This window comes from Somniosus microcephalus, chromosome 34 (genome assembly GCF_052327205.1).
Source record: "Somniosus microcephalus isolate GS21.2 chromosome 34, FLI_Smic_1.0, whole genome shotgun sequence".
Lineage (NCBI taxonomy): Eukaryota > Metazoa > Chordata > Chondrichthyes > Squaliformes > Somniosidae > Somniosus > Somniosus microcephalus.
In genome coordinates, this window is record NC_141020.1 from 5,991,962 (window position 1) to 6,008,770 (window position 16,809).

General features: G+C 44.2%; 1 protein-coding gene across 6 annotated transcripts in view; it reads left to right on the forward strand.

The window, feature by feature from the left end:
• Positions 1-264: 264 nt before the first annotated feature.
• The window catches only part of sipa1l3 (signal-induced proliferation-associated 1 like 3), a 233,984-nt gene continuing 217,439 nt past the window's right edge, over positions 265-16,809 (forward strand). For 3 of the 6 annotated variants that reach the window (XM_085973273.1, XM_085973274.1, XM_085973276.1), the window contains exon 1: positions 775-895. The gene's annotated coding sequence lies outside the window, so the exon portion shown is untranslated. Of the gene's footprint in view, positions 364-774; positions 896-16,809 lie in introns of those variants that run through there. The other 3 variants (XM_085973272.1, XM_085973277.1, XM_085973275.1) reach the window with 2 other exon arrangements.

The following is a 16,809-nucleotide window of genomic DNA, read 5'->3' on the forward strand; positions in this document are numbered from 1 at the left end:
GGGGATTCCCTGCGAATACTGACACACACCCCAGGGGATTCCCCCTCCTTGTAAACACCGACCACGAGGTTGACAGCAGCGTTGGATACAGCGATTTCCCCCCTGACCAGCGGCCGCGCGCCGCCTGCGGTTGCCGGGGTAACCGGTTGCTTGCTGGCAACCGGGTGGGCGGGGCTTGGTAGGCGGGCCACTGACGTCATGGCGCCAGCCTGGCGAGGACGCGAGGTGGGGGAGGGGTGAACGCTGCGCGCGCAGCCTCGGGCTTCTCCTGTCAGATCAAACAGCGATTGGGATCTACCTGAAATCCTCGGAGAGCAGCGGGGCAGCCGAGCGGCAATGGAACTCCGCTCTTCTATTCTGAGGGTAAGAGAAAAAAAGGTATGAATGTCTCCTCGTCGACGATCATTATGTCCCGAGAGGTAGCTGGAAGAGTTTTCACCTCATGTGTGTGTGTGTATGTGTGAAGTGAGGGGAAATTTTAAAGCGCTCGCTCTCTTTCCCCCTCCTTCAGCTCGCGATCCGAGCCGAAGAGCCAGTGCGCATGCGCGCCCGGTCGACTGGGAGTTGTAGTCTCCTGCCGCCGGCTCCAGCCGCGCAGGCCCAGTCCGCGCACTACAACTCCCGGCATGCTCTGGGGGGAGATAGAGGGCGGCGCCATTTTGCAGCCGTTCGCCTTCCCCACCTCTACACGGCGGCGGCACCGACGCCTGCCGGAAGTTGCAGTTTTTGCTGCCGCCCCCTGCTGAGGTATTTAGATTGAGAGGAGCGCCGGCGGACTACAAGTCCCAGCATGCCCCCAAGCGGTGAGCCGTGAACAACAGCGCTCAACATGGCTCGTCCGGGGAAAGGCAGTCGGTAGACGAGATGCTGTGACATTGCGAGGAGGCGGTCTGAGGTAAGGCAAGAGCGAGCAAATGCGTGAGGCGAGAGAAAGATTAAAAAAAACTTCTCTCGGGTTAACTTTAGATTGTTCGGCGGCGTGGTGGTGGAGGAAGCGGCGGGGTTCGGGGCCTGAGGGCTGCGAGCCGGCCCTCGGCCCGGAGGTGTGCTGATTGTGGGCTCGGGTTGTGTGAACCATGAAAAGGTAGAAGGCAAAAAAACCTTCACCTCCAAACCGGGATTGAGACCCGGGAACTCCCCGCAAACACGTCCTAATCCGACCGGCAAGAACAATAATAATGGTGCAAAAATGTCACCCCCCCCCCCCCCCTATCAGTTTGTTAATCTACCTTTTTTTTAAACAAACTTTTATTCGTAATATTGCAACTCCTGCAGAAATCATTCCATCAATTCAATCAATTGTTGCATAGATACATTTTTGTTGCCTATGTCTTTGTTGCGCGCATATGTTTATCGTTCTTGTTGCACGCAGTTTTTAGTTTTGCTGACAAGACAACGTGTTTTAAAATGTTAGAAAAGTAAAATTGTTTTATCAATTGTCATCATTTTATATGTTTAGCATAAAGCTTTTTGCTGCATTTGGACAAATCCCAAAAGATATGAGCGGCGATATTATAAAAACGACGTAGAGGCACTGGAGAGGGTGTAGAGAAGATTTACAAGGATGATACCAGAAATGCGAGGGTATACCCATCAGGAAAGGATGAACAGGCTGGGTCTCTGACGGGTGACCTAATAGAGGTCTATAAAATTATGAAAGCTTTTGATAAAGTAGATACAGAGAGAGTGTTTCCACTTGTGGGGAACAGCAAAACTAGAAGCCATCAATATAAGATAGTTACCGAGAAATCAAATGGGGAATTCAGAAGGAACTTCTTCACCCAGAGAGTGGCGAGAATGTGGAACTCACTACCACAGAGAGTGGTTGAAGCGAATAGTATAGATGCATTTAAGGGGCGGTTAGATAAGCATATGAGGGAGAGGGGAATAGAGGGTTATATGCTGATAGATGAGCAAAGACTGGAGGAGGCTCGAGTAGAGCATGCACACGGCATGGACTGGTTGGGTCGAATGGCTTGTTTCTGTGTTGTAAATCCTATGTAAGATGACTGGAATGGGACCTATATCAAACACAAACTTATTACATAATTGTGTGGGGGAAGTAAATAAGCTATTCTTTAAGCCTTATTTTTATTTTGCCAGGGAGGTGAATGACAAGTTAACAAGGTGTCATTTGTAGTTCCAGTGTTTGTGTGGATTAATAAAATTTGAAGAGGACAGATTGCTGTTATAATGAACAAATTAACCTTTCCTTTAACCCCGAACCATTGAACTCATTGTCTGGATGTTAACAGTCTTACAAAAGCAATTCATGCGACAAAGGGGAAATGGGGCATATTGAAAGCTGGTAATATATTTTCTCTAAGATTGCTTAGTTATTTTTAAAAAGCACTGTAGGACATAATTCATTTGGAAACTAAAATATTTTTTTCGGTCGAACGAGATTAGCTTTAAATGCACTGAGGAATTTTTTAATCGATACCTTGAGATTAATTTTAGGGTAAAACTGCCGGCTGGGAAGATGGTTTTAAATTCCCACTTCTAGTTGGTCTAGACTTGAGAGAATGTTCTTATTTGCTTCTAAGGTTCTTGTTCCTTTATCTATTTAAAGCTGTATGCTATATTTAATAAACAATGTTCACCTTTTACTACTCTGCTGAGGTATGCAGTAGCTTTACCTTCTTTCCCCATTATTATTATATATGTTGCAAAGATTTTATTGCAGAGGGAGCGAGTAAATTAATTTGCTTTTGAAATCAGTTCAAAAGCCAGCAAATTTCAGTGTGAAATACTCACCAACATAAATAAACAAAGAAAGAACTTGTATTTATACAGCACTTTTCACAACCTCGGGAGGTTCCAAAGCGCTTTACAGCCAATTAAGCACTTTTGAAGTGTAGTCACTGTAGTAACGTAGGAAATAAACAAAGTGAATGTACATGCGCATGCGATCACTAAGCATTGGTAGATTTTTCATAAGCTATTTTCCTTATTGTATTTCCAAATGAATCAGTTTGAAATGTTTCACTTTGCTTGTTACATCAAGTTGCGTGCTCAAGCAACACTCTTATTGTGTAATCTAACATGAAAATGCCGGGAGCTTAAAAAGCTGTGGTCTTATTGTTGAGAGTTGTGTAATAAAGGTGAGGTGTAAGCAAATATTTTTAGACTTTATATCTTTTGGTGTAGAAAAAAATGAAACTCTTGCCTAAAAATAATATATTTTGTAAGTACAGCATTTAAACAATTAGAATTTAAAGTGTTTACAAACTTAATGATTGACTTGCAAATTTTTTGACACTGAATGTAATTTTTTGATTTGTGTTGGTGTAGCATGTTGGTGTGTGTACAGGTACTATGTTAGTGTGGTAGTGCATGAGTTTGCATGATTGCACTCACGGGTCCCTGACCTGAGATGTGCAGTTTTAGGGAGAAGCCCCAAGCAGCAGCGAGGCACTTCCCTGTAAGGGGAGAATGTTAAGAGGGCAAGTAAGCTCGGCTCCTCTAATGCACCTGGAAAGTGACCGAAAGAGACAATAGGATTTTTTAAAAATTTTAAAAGGAAGACTTGCACAAATAGGGCCCAATCTTGTCTCCAAAGTGTGTCTCAACTTTTTGAATTTCTTTGAAGTGGAGTGATAATTATACTGTAGGCAAAAGCGGCAGTCATTCTGTGCACGGCAATATCCCACAAACAGCAATGAGATGAATAAATCTGTTTTTGTTGGTTTTTGGTTGAGAGGGATGTTGACCAGGACACCAGAAGCATTCCCTGCTCTTCTTTGAGTTATTCCATGGGGTTCTTAAACCGTGACTGTCTATTCCAGTTTACTCAGGTTAACATCTCATCTGGACCTTATCTGAGGAAGGATGTTCTTGCCATGGAGGGAGTGCAGCGAAGATTCACCAGACTGATACCTGGGATGGCAGGAATGATGTATGAGGAGAGATTGGGTCGATTGGGCTTATACTCACTGGAGTTTAGAAGAATGAGAGGAGATCTCATTCAAACTTATAAAATTCTAACAGGACTAGACAGACTAGATGCAGGAAGGATGTTCCCGATGGTGGGGAGTCCAGAACCAGGGGTCACAGTCTAAGGATAAGGGGTAAGGCATTTAGGACTGAGATGAGGAATTTCTTCACCCAGAGAGTGGTGAACCTGTGGAATTCTCTACCACAGAAGGCAGTGGAAGCCAATTCATTAAATATATTCAAGAAGGAGTTAGATATATTTCTTAAGGCTAAAGGGATCAAGGGATATGGGGAGAAGGCAAGGACAGGGTACTGAGTTTGGATGATCAGCCATGATCTCATTGAATGGCGGAGCAGGCTCGAGGGGCCGAATGGCCTACTCCTGCTCCTATCTTCTATGTTTCTATGGAAGGCACCTCCTAACAATAGTCCACTTTGGTACTGCCCTACACTGCCAGTCTAGAGTGTGTTCTCGGGTTCTTCTAACTAAAAGCAAGAGTGCTACCAACTGAGCTAAGCTGACACCTGAGGAATGTACCCATATCATTCCATATAGTCAACTGCTGTATATCCCTACCATGCACGGTGCCCGCAGTAACAGCAGAGATTGAGTTTGAAAGCAAGTTTAGGATTTTGGTGTTGTGATTTATTTGTGCATCAGCTGCATTTCCTTTTCTTTTTCTCCACAATTTTCACCCCTCTTCCTCTCCCGATGGTGCCAACTCCTTACCAAGGTCTAGTTCCACAGGCTGAACCCATTCCTCATCCACTGTTTGCATTTCCAACTGGAATCGCAAGAATCCTAGCTGATTTTCCTCCTTCCTAGCCTCGCCCACTAGTCCCAAATGGAGCACCAGCAGAATTCAAGATCCCATGGCACTATTCGAAGAGGAGCAGGGGGAGTTCTCCCGTTGTCCTGGCCAATATTTATCATAGAATAATAGAAACTTACAGCACAGAAGGAGGCCATTCGGCCCGCCGTGCCTGTGCGGGCTCTTTGAAAGAGCCGTCGTGATATGTCCCACACCCCCGCTTTTTGTCCGTGACCCTGTAAGTTCCTCATCCTCGAGTACCCGTCCAACCCTGTTTTAAAATTAATTATGAAATCAGCTTCCACCACCTTTTCAGGTGGAGCTGACAACTGAGTGAAAAGAATTCTCCTCCTCTCCCCTCTCGATTTTTTTTCCAATGATTTTGAATCTATGACATCTAGTTATTGACCCACTTGCCAGAGGGAATTCCCCCCCCCCCTCCCATTTACTTGTATCAAAGCCTCTCATCATGAAAACCTCTATTGAATCACCTCTTAACCTTCTCTGTTCCAAGGAAAGCAGTCCTAACTTTTCCAACCTCTCCTCATCCCTCAACCAAGATTGCTAAAACAGATGATCTGGTCATTATCTCAGTGCTGTTTGTGGGAGCTTGCTGTGCGCAAATTGGCTGCCGCGTTTCCCTGCATTATGACAGTGACTGCACTTCAAACGTATTTCATTGGCTGTAGAGAGCTTTGGGATGTCTTGAAGTCATGAAAGGCGCTATAGGAATGCAAGTCTTTCAGAACCGAGTGGGAACTGAGCATGAGATGCTCTTCATGGTCTGTTTAGTTCAGCTACTCTCACTGGCTCCACCAACTGAGCTACTGGGGAATCCAGAGTACCTCCATTGTAATCTTGCGTCAGGTACGGGTTTCCCCTTATTGGTGGCTTTTTGCCCTGGTGCTTTAACTGTGGTCTGAGTCCCAAAAGAGGATTAGATGTTTGTGTTTTAAAAAGTGAGGTTCAAATAGAGATGTAAAAACATGTGAGGCAAAAATATAATCCTCAACAGTTGTGTATATAACTCATGAAAATGTGTGGACAATAATTTGAATAATCGTTACTTTTTCTGAAGGGAGGGAAAGGTGCAATTATCTGATTAGGATTGTTAAATGTGAAAAGAGTTGCACGCTGCTTACTATATTCAGATAATTCTATCATTTGAAGCTTTCAATGTTCATGCTTCAAAGGAAGTGTGCTTTATGACACCTCTGAACACAAGTGCTAGCAATTGCAAGATCCTATTTCGGTGGGGGGTGGTGCTTGTGAAGTTTAGAAAGACAGTCTTCCGCCCTGTACCAAAAGCTCATGTTCTTGTATTTTAGAAGTAACATTTAGTCATTACAGGAGCTTTGTGAATATTTAAAATGCATTCATAACACTTAATCTTAAAAATTGCTGCATTATTGAAGGCTGGACTAAACTGGTTTTGGGGTGTTTGGATTCTATCTGAATTACTGGCAAGTTTGTTATGCTTCCTTCAGTTTTCAGTAATTGCAGTACAGTCATGTGCTATTATGGTAAATTATTAACACAAGGGATTCACCTTAACGTCTGAAAACTGAAGCCACCATTTGTTTCTGTTTTTGGACTAGTAAGTGGTTAGCTGAAAAGGTTGCAGATCCTACACATATTTTTCTTCCTCTCCTGCTCAATGTTGTGGAGACACTCCAGCATTGAAGCTGGGTAGTGTTTCTTTAAACTTTTTTTGTGTGGGGCTGTGGTACAAGCATTGACACTCCCAGAGACCTCCTTGCAAATATTGAAATGAGGGGGATGGGTTTAAGGGGGGAATTCTAGAGCGTGGGGTCTAGGCGGCTGTCAGTGGTGGGGTAAATGGACAGGGTGAGGGATGTGCAAGAAGCCAGAGTCTGTGGAATAGAGGCTTTGGGAGGGGGTTTGTGGTGCTGGAGGAGATTGAGATATGGAGCGGCGAGACGATGAAGGGATTTAACCACGAGGATGAGAATTTTAAATCTGAGGCATGGGATGGGGGCGGGGGTGCTGATAAGAGCCAATGTAGGCTAGCGAGGACAGGGGTAATGGGTGAGTGTGACTTGCTGTGGTGTAGGATATGGAAGAAGAGTTTTGGATGAGCTGAAGTTTGTGGAGGGTGGCCAGGACAGCATTGGAATAGTGAGTCTGGAGTTGGCATAGATACAGATGAGGGTGATACAGCAACAGAACATAAACAGAAATGACAGAGGGGCAAAAACCAAATAAGCTGGGGGAGGGTGGTGGGGGGCTTGTGGGATCCCCTTGCAGGTTGGGGACTACAGCTTGAAAACCGGCCAAGTAGAGTTTCACAAGATGTTCAGACCAGTAGGTCTCCCATTTGATCCTGTTCTGTGCTGACTGAATCGGTCACATCTTGGCAGCAGTAGAGATACTACAACTAACCCTCATACCCTTGGGCTAGGAAGAGGAAAAGCCAACCCGGTTTCGTGATTCATATTGGAAACTGGGCATCAGGGGAGTGCTGCTTTTGGGCTTGATTGTGACGTTCTCCATAAACAAACAGCCCACTAGCTCTCATTTCTTGGCTCATGTGTGAATGATCACTTGGTCAAGGGAGCAGAGCCTTTAAAAGAGGGGAGAAGGTTGGCACAACAAAATCTTCGCGCCCTTGCTCCGCCCCTCCCTACCTCTGTAATCTCCACCAGCCCGACACCCTTGAAGATATCTGCCCTCCTCCAGTTATGGCCTCTTGAGTATCCCCGATTTTAATCACTCCACCATTGGCGGCTGTGCCTTTACCTGCCAAGGCCCTAAACTCTGGAACCTCCGCCTCTCTCTCCTCCTTTTAAGACGCTCCTTAAAACCTACCTCTTTGACTAAGCTTTTGGTCACCTGCCCTAATATTTCCTTATGTGGCTCGGTGTCAAATAATGTTTGATAATTGCTCCTTGGGACATTTTACTACGTTAAAGGCGCTATATAAATACAAGTTGTTGTTCTATCCCTGAAGGCTGTGTGCAGCAGGCCGTGTTCTATTGCTGGGTGCTGAAAGTTATTTTCTTGCTTGTGGGGGTCCTCTAGTTGGTTTTAACTACTGTTTCGGAATAAATGAGAAGAGGTCTTTGGCAATAAAATAAAAAAAACAGAGTTTCATTCTTGTATAACCATGGCCATGTCGAGGCTGCTGTGTTCAGTGTGGATTGGCTGAGCTGATGCAAGTTCTTGCTCACTTGCAGTTGGACCCTGTTTCACGGAGAGCCCTTGGTATAGCTGGCTCACTAGCTTGACTCCTACTCTGGCTGATTTGGAGAGGAGCCGCTCTTGCTGGTAAACGGGTGCTTTGGAACATCAGTGTGAGATAAGCTCTGTAATCACCATTGTGGCTTGTTGTCTATAAGCACAAAAGCTCTCCATAATTTGACACATCCTGAAATCGTCCTCAAGAAATACTGCATGGATGGCTGGTGTGGGAAATGGAAAATATTTGTGGCGCAGTAAGTGGTGTATTTTTGAGGTTGGGGTTAAGGCACATTGTAGGGACAAAATAAAAAGACTTTGGTCTGCATTTAACCTGTGCTGTACATAAGCTGGGTGTGCTGACCTTACGTGGGAGTATTTTTTCCAAGCTCTGATATCCCTCAATTTAACGAGACACAATTTATAAAGTGAATTTGTACACAGCTCTTTTTTTTAAAAACTCTGGCCACGGGATTGATTCCCTGATCGGTTGCTCAGAAGCTGCGGAGGAGGGAGATGGAGCGGGAGAGTTCACAGACTGCAGCTGTGGGCCACTTGTCAGTATAGAGCAGCACTGGTGCTGGTTTGAGAACTTGAATTGGCAAGAGTTTGTGGTCTGATAGGACTGGTGAGACAGGAAAGGGATGGGATGAATTACAAAAGATAAGGAAGAGGATGTTTTTTAACCTGTGGAATTCTCTACCACAGAAGGCAGTTGAGGCCAATTCATTAAATATGTTCAAGAAGGAGTTGGATATATTTCTTAAGGCTAAAGGGCTCAAGGGATATGGGGAGAAGGCAGGGACAGGGTACTGAGTTTGGATGATCAGCCATGATCTCATTGAATGGCGGAGCAGGCTCGAGGGGCCGAATGGCCTACTCCTGCTCCTATCTTCTATGTTTCTATGTTAAGCAAGCACACATGGCATCTTGTGTGTGCAGTTTCACCTACAAGCACAGTGCTTCTTACTCTGCAATAACAAGCAGTACTAGATGGTGACTTTTCCAGCATCCGCAGTATTTTGCCTTTGTATAGATGGTGATTGTTGCCCCCTCAGTTGGGGTTCCCAGCACTGCTGTTCTGTAATTTAAAGAGGATTTGACCCAACTGTTACACAGACGCTGCACACCAGGGACTTTCATGGCTGCTGTGCAGTGCTTGGCTGGCATCCTTCACGAGTTTGGATTTGGTCTTTGTTTATCATTTTCCTGTGGTACCTGCAGGGTGATTGACAGCTATATATCGATAGCATCGAGTTTCTTCTTATAAAAACAAAAAATAAAACCATGCATGTGGTGTTGATTGAAAGGTGACGCGGTAGGGATTTTAAATTAATAATTGTGTGAGCAGCAGTGACTGTAAACCATATAGAATGTAATAAAGTCCTTGAGATCTGCTTTTCCCAAAAATTCACCATTTTAAAATAAAAGATTTTGCTGTAACCCTTAAGAACTGATTGTTTGATAGCATCATGTCCATGTTGTTTAAAAAGCAAGTTGTGTCCACATAGAGCAGGGAGGTCCCAGGTTTGGAACTTGTCTTTGCTGAGTTAGTGGATTTACCAGCTGGGGTGACTGTAGAGGCACTAACATTTGTTTCGCGAAGGGCAAATCAACCAAGATTCATGCTCTTGGTTTCTGGAAGTACACCAAGGATGAGATGATTGTATGGTTTGAGTTTAAAACGTCAACAGTTGTGTAAAATCCAAGCTGACCTTGAGTGTATAGCAGTCACTCGCCGCAAGTTTAAAAAAAAAAATTGTTCCCTGGATGTGCACCGTGCTGGCAAGGCCACAGCGTTTGCCTATCCTTAGTTTCCCCGAGATGGTGCTAGGCTTTCTTCTTGAACTGCTGCAGTCATTGTGTTAGTGAAGTCCCAGGATTTGGTGGTTATGGTGTGAAAAGCGATGAAAAAATCCAGTGACCTTTCATACTTCCCCCTCCAATTCTGTCTCCTGAGGATCTTGACTTTGACTGGGACCCGTTTTATAGACTGTGTTCAGTAACTTGCTCAAGTGGCCGTTCTCCGTGTGTAAGGTAGACAGCTAGTATTCTCGGGCTACTTAATTGTGTGGGGACCAGAGCCAAGCTTGATCCTGTCCTCCCTGATTGGGCCTTGGTGAGACCACACCTTGAGTATTGTGTGCAGTTTTGGTCGCCTTATCTGAGGAAGGATGTTCTTGCCATGGAAGGAGTTCAGCGAAGATTCACCAGACTGATACCTGGGATGGCAGGAATGACGTATGAGGAGAGATTGGGTCGATTGGGCTTGTACTCGCTGGAGTTTAGAAGAATGAGAAGGGATCTCATTGAAACTTATAAAATTCTGACAGGACTGGACAGACTAGATGCAGGAAGGATGCTCCCGATGGCGGGGGAGTCCAGAACCAGGGGTCACAGTCTAAGGATAAGGGGTAAGCCATTTAGGACTGAGATGAGGAGGAATTTCTTCACCCAGAGAGTGGTGAACCTGTGGAATTCTCTACCACAGAAGGCAGTTGAGGCCAATTCGTTAAATATACAGGAAAATTTGTGCTATCCGGCACCCACGGGACCAAGCTGCTGCCGTTGCCTCAAAACTGCCGTACTCTCCAGAGTTAATGTTGAGAGATATGGAGATTCTTATCTCTGTATTTGACAACAAACACTGTTGCTTAGCAACAGCTTCTAAACACTCGGGTGTGGCCTGCAAGCTCTGTATATGAAGCTGTTGCTATAGCTACAGACCTTGCACAGCTTGACTGTTCAAACAAAGCAAAAAAAACAAACAAAAAGAATAAAAAACGGCTGCTGATTTTTGCCGGTGGCTCCAGATTGCCGGATAGCACAAAGTTTCCTGTATTCAAGAAGGAGTTCGATATATTTCTTAAGGCTAAAGGGATCAAGGGATATGGGGAGAAGGCAGGGACAGGGTACTGAGTTTGGATGATCAGCCATGATCTCATTGAATGGCGGAGCAGGCTCGAGGGGCCGAATGGCCTACTCCTGCTCCTATCTTCTATGTTTCTATGTTCACACTCTCCAACTGGAGTCATAGAATCATAGAAATTTACAGCACAGAAAGAGGCCATTCGGCCCATCGTGCCTGTGCCGGCTCTTTGAAAGAGCGGTTGTGCTCAGTCCCATACCTCCCCGCTTTGTGTCCGTAACCCTGTGAGCTCCCCATCCTCAAGCACCTGTCCAACTCCCTTTTGAAAATTAGCGATGGGCTCAGCTTCCAGCACCTTTTCAGGCCGAGCGTCCCAGATCCCGAGTGAAAACCTTTCTCCTCCTCTCCCCTCTAGATCTTTTGCCAATGATTTTAAATCTATGACCTCTGGTTATTGACCCACTCACCAGAGGGAATTAGTTTTCTCAATCTACCGTATCAAAACTTCATTGGATCACAGTGAGCAGCCCAGGAGCACGGAGGTCTGTTGGAGCATTCTCTGCACCATCTTGCTGCGCTGCGATAATTCAGCACAAACTGGAGGGGATTGACCCTGGGATCTTCCTGAATGTGGCTGAGTAACTAACCCCAGCAATCTATTTGAAATGTCCTTTGAAATTTCCTGTAAAGTTCTGGGAGATTCAAAGGGGAAAGTACCAAATAGTTCTGCCCTGAAAAATTGAAGTTCAAGTCTGTGACACATAGTTATTTTAACAAAAGACATGCTGATGGATATCAGCTAACGTTAGAACTTCCTGACATCTGGTGCGCACCCAACCAGAAAATCCTGCAAATGGCGGCAGCTTCAAACAAAATCTGTTTTTAGATTTAATGATTAAACTATGTGATTCATTAACACTGTCTCATGAGAAACAAGTCGGTTTTTTTGTTGTTTTAAAAGAGTGTCTTAATCGATTAGTGTCCATACCTCTCAACAAAATAGCAATTAAAGCATTTTATAATTGCTGATTAAAGCTAGTTGAGAGTTCTTGGTAAACAATGACTTAACGTGAATTGGGTAGCTGGTGACATTAGTTGGGCATGGCATCTCTTTCTCCCTTCCTCCAAAAAAACAATCAGTCAAGGATTGCTGACTTCCTTTAGCTGGGAGGCTAGACAGATGTGATGTCTACTCCTCCTCCATTTCCAGCTTTGAGCAGATAGTATATTTTGCAGTGAGCAACAAGATGTTAGAAGACATTCCCTTGTTTAGGTTAGCCTGCCTCTGTAATTTGACCAAACTAGTAGAATTCTTCACTCTCTTTGTGTGTGGTGGGTTTGAGCATGTCCTGGCTGGGGCTCGAACCATTGCTCTGTGAAGCAGCTGGAATTTCATTTTTGTAGATTGAAATAGCAAATCGAGCAGCGGGCCAGTGGCCGTGGGAATGCAGGGGTGTGACTGATCCAGCGGACCAATGAATGCATCCCATTGCCAAACTTGCTATGTCCCTGGTGTGCTTTAAGTACAGCAGGTACCTTTTTTATGATACTTTCCTGTATGGACCAGTGACTTGTCAGCTAAAGCTCTACCTTGATTCAGCTTCTAAATACCGCAGTGTAAGCGATTTACGGGCTATCTGGGATAAAATGTTCTCCATACGTTTTTTTTTTAGGGTCAGTGTTTCCTCTAAGTGACACCGTGCCCTCCTCGGAGTTTCAGCAGAAACTGTGCTTGGCAGAAACTCAACATTGTTTTAGAATTGTGGAAATTGCATTGATGGTTTGAAGGAAGTGCCACTTTCCAAACATACCAACTCGCAAGCTCTTTAGCAGTTGATCTGACACCCGAGTCTAATTTGATTTTGTTTTTGGTGTATTGCTTTGAATGTTGCCGCAGCCCTAACTAGTGTCGTTTTGTTGTTGGCTTGCCTTGCATAGGCTGCTTTTGTAGCGCCCGTGCATAAAGAGTGCAGTGTGGCGCTCGCCATAGAACGCACCTCGTTAACTGCCATAAAAACATTTTCATCTTACCGCGAATATTCTACTACCCCAGTTGTAACGTGTCCCCCAACAGTGCAGTTGTTTGTTGCTCTGCGTAATAATAAAATAAGGTCCCAAGTTCAGTCCTGTCTTTATTGATGCTGCTGAAGGTCAAAGGACCATTGGTACTACCCGAGTGACTGAATAATGAGGGCACCTTGACTTGGTCTAGAAATGAATGACGCTTGGCTTGTCTAGTTGATATTGATTGCAGTTTTCAAAATCATCAAATTAATTTCCTGCTACATAATGGCCAAAGCTGTTTATTGTGATTAATTTTGGAAACTTATAAGCTAAGTAACGGTTTACATCCAGCAAAAACATTGACCTGTAGAGTTAGTTTTAAAATATACATTTTTTTTTTCAGTTGCTTAAAATTTTAAAGACTAAAATCTAAAAGTTTTTTTTTTGAAAACTTGAGTGTCCAAATTATCCAAACAGTTTCAGCTGTGGCTCAGTGGGTAGCACCCTCGCCTCAGAGTCAGAAGGTTGTGGGTTCAAGTCCCACTCCAGAGACTTGAGCACAAAAATCTAGGCTGACACTCCAGTGCAGTGCTGAGGGAGTGCCGCACTGTCTGAGGTGCCGTCTTTCAGATGAGATGTTGAACTGCCCCCTTAAGTGGATGTAAAAGATCCCACATCACTATTTTGAAGAAGAGCAGGAGCGTTATTTCTGGTGATATTTATCCCTCAATCAACATCATTAAAACAGATGATCTGGTCATTATCACATTGCTGTTTGTGGGAACTTGCTGTGTGCAAATTGGCTGCTGTTTCTCCTACATTACAACAGTGACTTCACTTCAAAAAAAAAAAAAAGTGAATTGACTATGAAGTGCTTTGGGACGTCCTGAGGTTGTGAAAGGTGCTATAGAAATGCAAATCTATCTTTTTTTTAAAGTAAGGCATGCAACTTCTCCCAGAAGCAATCACTGTTTTACTGGATGGAAGTTAAGCAGATTTGGATTCCACACTTGTGAAATAACACTTGGGTTTCTCTTAATTTCTTTCGGTTTAATATTTTTCCTGCAGTTTTGGTAGCGCATCGAGCTAGCTCAAAGCAACTGGGATCATTCTGAATTTGATGCTTGGGTCCTAGTTCCAGGCCGACACTGGACGGCCAAATTACGCCCAATCGACAGGCTGAGGGTCTGGATTCTTGGTACCAGAAGTAGTCATTCTAGCAACGTGCAGAATAATTTAATAATTTTCTCCCCTCCCTGAGGAGCAGTTCCATGAATGTAACCCAGTCTCTAATCCAAGTAGCCATTCCTCCTGTCAGTCTAGATGGTGAATGCCAGCAGGCTATTTGACCACAGAGGGCAGCACAACTCAACCTGACGCCGCCCTTACACAACATCCACATCTGCAGACTTTCCAATAGGACTCATTGGCTAATGGTCAGGAGCAGGAATCCTCTTTGCATTTTCCCCTTCCTTAGGCCTGGGTGTGCTGAGGCTAATGGTAGCATTCGAACTGTGGTCTAGACCAGCAAACAAACTCAGCACTTTCTCATCCTTGTTTTCAAATCCCTCCATGGTCTCACCCTCCCGATCTCTGTAACCTCCTCCAGTCCTACAACCATCCGAGATATCTGCACTCCTCTAATTCTGGCCTCTTGCGCATCCCCAATTTTAATTGCTCCACCATTGGCGGTTCTGCCTTCAGCTGTCTCGGCCCCAAGCATTGGAATTCCCTCCCTAAACCTCTCCATCTCGCTCTCCTCTTTTAAGGCTCCCTAAAACCTACCTGTATGGCCAAGCTTTTGGTCATCTGTCCTAATATCTCCTTATGTGGTTCGGTGTCAAATTTTGTTTGATAATGCTCCTGTGAAGCAGCTTGGGACGTTTTGCTATGTTAAAGGCGCTATATAAATGCAAGTTGTTGTTGTTGTAGAAGTTATGAGAAGTGAGAGATTATATGTGAAATAACAGCTGGGTGACTGGTAGCATAAACTAGTCTCCAGAATTACCCATGAGTTAATATTTGTGACTTGATTCCTGGCTGACCATGTCTCCCTGAATTAACAGTTGTGTCCTTGATTATTGGGGTTGGTTGTAAGGATCCAGAGTCTTGACACAAATATAGTCTTCATACCTGCATATAGTCTTCAAATATAGTCTTCATATCCTGCAAATCCATTGGCAGGATAAGTACACCAATGTCTGTGTTCTTGCTCAGGCCAACATCCCCAGCATCGAAGCTTTGACCACGCTCGATCAGCTCCGATGGGTGGGTCACATTGTCTGCATGCCCGATACGAGACTCTCAAAACAAGCGCTCTACTCGGAGTTCCGGCATGGCAAGAGAGCCGCAGGTGGGCAGAGGAAACTTGAAAAAGTGTAACATCCCCACCGACACCTGGGAATCCCTGGACCAAGACTGCACAAAGTGGAGAAGAAGCATCCGGGAAGGCGCCGAACACCTCGAGTCTCTTCGCTGGGAGCAAGCGGAAGCCAAGCGCAAGGAGCGCACGTCAACCCAAGCCACCCGTCCCTTCAACCACCGTCTGCCCCACCTGTGACAGAGACTGTAGGTCCCACATTGGACTCATCAGTCACCCGAGAACTCATTTTTAATGTGGAAGCAAGTCATCCTCGGTTCCGAGGGAATGCCCAAGAAGGAGTCTTCATACAGATTGGACAAATCAAATTGGCAAAGGTAGCCTTGAGGACAAGTTAATCGTGTATTCAGGACAGTTTCTTAGAACAATACATTGTGGAATCAACCAGGGAACAGGCTATTTTAGATCTGGTAATGTGTAATGAGACGGGATTAATTAATGATCTCATAGTACAGGATCCTCTAGGGAAGAGTGATCATAGCTTGATAGAATTTCACATTCAGTTTGAGGGAGAGAAACTTTGGTCTGAAACTAGTGTCTTAAACTTAAATAAAGGCAAATACAATGGTATTAAGATAGAGTTGGCTAAAGTGGACTGGGAAAATAGATTAAAAAGTAAGGTGGGAGATATTTAATAACTTTCAACAAAGATATATTCCAGTGAGAAAGAAAGACTCCAAGAAGGATGAACCATCCGTGGCTTACTAAGGAAGTTAAGGAGGATATCAAACTGAAAGAAAAGGCATACAGTGTTGCGAAGATTAGTGGTAGGGCAGAAGATTGGGAAATTTTTAGAAACTTGCAAAGGATGACTAAAAAAATAATAGAGGGAGAAAATAGATTGAGAGTAAACTAGCAAGAAATATAAAAACAGACAGTAAGAGCTTCTACAAGTATATAAAAAGGAAGAGAGTAGCTAAAGTAAACGTTGGTCCCTCAGAGGATGAGACTGGGGAATTAATAATGGGATACAAGGAAATGGCAGAGATTTTGAACAAATATTTTGTATCTGTCTTCATGGTAGAAGAGACTAAAAGCATCCCAATAACAGTGGAAAATCAAGGGGCGAAAGGGAGGGAGGAACTTAAAACTATCACTAGAGAAAAAGTACTAGGCAAACTAATGGGACTAAAGGCTGACCAGTCCCCTGGACCTGATGTCCTGCATCCTAGGGTCTTAAAAATTTTTTAAAAAGTGGCTGCAGAGATAGTGGATGCATTGGTTGTAATCTTTCAAAATTCCCTAGACTCTGGAAAAGTCCCAGCAGATTGGAAAGCCGCAAATATAACGCCCATATTCAGGAAAGAAGGGAAACAGAAAGCAGGAAACTATCGGCCAGTTAGTCTAACATCTGTCATTGGAAAAATGCTGGAATCCATTATTAAGGAAGTAGCAGCAGGGCATTTAGAAAATCATAATACAACCCAGAAGAGTCAACATGGTTTTATGAAAGGGAATTCATGTTTGACAAATTTATTAGAGTTCTTTGGGGATGTAACGAGCAGGGTGGATAAAGGGGAATCAGTAGATGTAGTGTATTTGGATTTCCAAAAGGCATTTGATTAGGTGCCACATAAAAGGTTACTGCGCAAGATGAGAGTGCATGGCGT